Source organism: Magnolia sinica, chromosome 10, assembly GCF_029962835.1.
Source record: "Magnolia sinica isolate HGM2019 chromosome 10, MsV1, whole genome shotgun sequence".
NCBI lineage: Eukaryota > Viridiplantae > Streptophyta > Magnoliopsida > Magnoliales > Magnoliaceae > Magnolia > Magnolia sinica.
Genome location: NC_080582.1, coordinates 78,665,471 through 78,668,822, shown reverse-complemented (window position 1 = coordinate 78,668,822; position 3,352 = coordinate 78,665,471). Strand labels below are relative to the sequence as shown.

Below are 3,352 nucleotides of genomic sequence, written 5' to 3'. Positions count from 1 at the left end.
CCATGGCCTCAACTTTCCTTATGAGCGTAGTCACTTTACACTTGAGATCATCCTCTTCTTTCAAGAGATATAATCCACCTTTCTCCTTTAATTAAGTCGGCCTAGACGTGGTGTTCGCCATTGGGTAATAGTCCCATGATTGTGTTTTTTCAGCGAGACTATCGAGGTAATCCCGTACCTCGTCAACATCTTTATTAATGAACTCTCCATTACACATTGTCTCGACCATTTGGCGCATGGAAGATGTCAGTCCATCATAGAAAAAATTTATAATGCGCCACGTTTCAAATCCGTGTTGTGGGCATGAACTGACCAAATCTTTGAACCTTTCCCAACATTGGAAGAATGTTTCATCTTCCTCTTGGGCAAAGTTCATGATCGCTTTTCTGAGGGTAATCGTTTTATGATGTGAGAAGAATTTTTTTATGAACTCCCTCTGCATGTCGTTCCACGTGCTAATGGATCTAGGACGCAGTGAATGTAACTACGTCTTAGCTTTCTCTTTTAAGGAAAAAGGAAAGAGTTTCAGCCTAATTATATCCTCAGATACATTAGGAAAACATAATGTAGCTATAATCTCATCGAACTCTTTCAAATGTAAATATGGACTCTCTGATTCAAGTCCATGGAATTTGGGAAGGAGTTGGATAACTCCTGGCTTGATGTCCATTTGTCCTGTGTTTTCAGGAAAAATCATGCATGAGGGCGTACTCACTCCCGCCGATTGTAGATAATCTCGTAAAGTACGAGGCGGGGGTGCCTGTTGCACCTCATTCTCATCTTGGGTATCCTCCACCCTAGGTGAAAGTAGAGGAGGTTGGTCTTCAGCCATAACTTCACTTAACTCAAGGGATTTCGAGTGGTGTCTAGTCCTGCGATGGATAGTCAACCCCTCAACCAATCCTCCTTCAGTCAAGAGACGTCGAGTGTTGTCACGAGCCCACTTGGGCATGAAACACTCACAGCCCTCAACTAAATTCAAAGCCTAATCCTAAGAAAGGAAAAGAAAATCTAAAAAGAAAGAGAGGGAGAGTTGGAAAGGAATTACCAAATTGAAGCTCCTAAGTTAAGGACCTGCAAAATAAAACAAAATAAGTTAGATTTTTTTTTAAAAAAAAGAGGAACAATCCTTTAAAATAAAGGTAGCAGTAAACTAATTTCTAAAAGAAAGTGGAAACTTCTAAAATAAATTAGAAAAGTCCTAAACTAGAAAGTAAATTACTAAAAGAGAACTGAAAAAATAGGAAGTAGAGAAGGAGCTTACCGAATTAGAAATTTCTATTTTAAAGGCCTACAAAATAGGAATGTTAGTTTCTAAACAAAAATTCTAAAAATAATTTAGGAAACTATTTAGATTTTAAAAGAGTTAAAAATAGAAAGTTAATTTCTAAAAAGGGAAAGAAATAACCTAATTTCTAAAAATAAACTATTTCCTACAGAAGGGAGGATACTAGAATTAGAAAATTTCTAAAATTTAAACCCTAATTCTAAAAATAGGAACAAGTAGAGAGATTAGGAAGGAATTACCAATTGAGAAACTTATGTCAAGATCCTATAAAACAGGAAAAAAAGTTAGTTTTGAACTCAAATAAAAATAAATAAATAAATAAACTAAGGTTAGTAAAATCCTAATCTTAAACTAATCCTAAAACCAATTAATTTCAGAGAATCGTAGCCGTCAATCCCCGGCAACGGCACCAAAAACTTGTTCACTCCCCAAGTGCAGGGTTGTGATGTAGTAATAAACTCGGTAAGACCGAGGTCGAATCCACAGGGATTGATACCTGTACGTTATCTGAAACCAAGTAGAACTAGAACTAGACTAAGATGTGATCTAAACCAAATAGAATTTAAGAAATAATTGTGGAATAATTATCTAAAACTTTAAGGAATTCAGAGGAAGGAAAACTAGGGATTCAGAGGATCCACTTGTAGAGATCAGGGAGATCTTTTGCTTGCATCAGGAATCATGGAAACCAAACTGAACTTACTTGATTTAGGCTTTACGAGATGAATGGTATAAGAATTAGAATGGATTCCATCACCAAACCATACCCAGGAGACGAAGTTAACAACAGAATTAAACTAATCACCAACCAATCAACATGCTATGAAGGTTAGGAAGGGTACTGTCATCCAACCATGCCCAGGAGACGATGGTGAACAACAGGGCCTCCTGACGTCATAAACATCAAAAAAGAAAGGAACATGCTCAAAGCTATCTCAGACCCATTGTAATTTCAGTCACAATAGACCATTAAAAACTACAAACATCCCTTAATAATTAAACCACAATCAAGTTTAATTCATAATTAAATAATTAAATCAACAAATAGAGTCTCCCATCTCACTACAAGCTTCACCTATTAGCCCTAGCTAAGAGGATTGGCCCGTCATGATGTGGCTACCTTTAAACAAAAATAAAGAAAAAAACTTTCCTTTCTATCTCCTTTCCTGCTCCACGTCCAGCCCCAAAACGTCCTCTTCAGCCTCCACGTTCCTTCAATCCTCCTGTTGCTCAAGTCCTCAGCTTTTCCTCTGCCTAAAATCCAAAACCGATACAGCAGAAAACCCACACCTGTCTTCCCCTTTTTCTCTTTCTCTCTCCGTTTTCCTTCCTTTTTAAAGATGAAAAACTCCCTCCAGAGCTGCTGTGGAGTCCCACCAGAAATAGGTTGCGGAAACAGTTCTTCCGCAGCCAGGAACGCATGTCCCTGTTTTGGTGCAGCAACACTTGAAAACCGACTTGCGTCGGCTCGGAATTGTGGCGGAATGATGGCCCAGATTCCTGATTTGGCTTCATGAACGGGATCAGGACCCCCCTTGGCATCCTCTGGACGGTCCGGATCACTGATCCGGCCTTGATAGTGATCACAGAACGGCCCACCGTGGCCGTTTTTCACAGACGCGCGTCCATGCGTAAGCAGGGAACGCTGTGACGATCGGTGGGGCCCACAGTATAGTTTTTAGAGAAATCCACCCCGTTCATTGGATTCCTGACGAAAAACTGGTCAGGAAGGGTGGGTTTTCTTAAAATTCTGCATGGCCCATTGTATCAGATCCCTTCACCGTCCATCTTGCTTTTGGACGATCAAGAATGGATCTCCGGGACTTTTGGAAATTTGCCACCTAGGCATGAATGATATGGCCCTTGTGATTCTCATGGACTGTCTGGATCAGTCATCTGGACCATGATGGTGACCCATAGAGATCGAACGGCGCCCCTGTTTCACGCCAGAAGAAACAGACGTTCCGTCTTTTGATTGAGAGTCGGTGGGGCCCATGAACACTGTCATAAAGTAAATCCACTCCGTTCATTCGACTCGTGGCGAAAAACCAGTAAGAAACGTGC

At 40.3% G+C, this 3,352-nt stretch overlaps 1 non-coding gene across 1 annotated transcript; it reads left to right on the top strand.

Annotated features, from left to right (window-relative positions):
- The first annotated feature begins 287 nt into the window (after positions 1–287).
- On the top strand, positions 288–394 carry LOC131217735 (small nucleolar RNA R71). Its single transcript, XR_009157326.1, has one exon. It is a non-coding gene; the product is annotated as a small nucleolar RNA R71 (small nucleolar RNA).
- Positions 395–3,352: the final 2,958 nt, after the last annotated feature.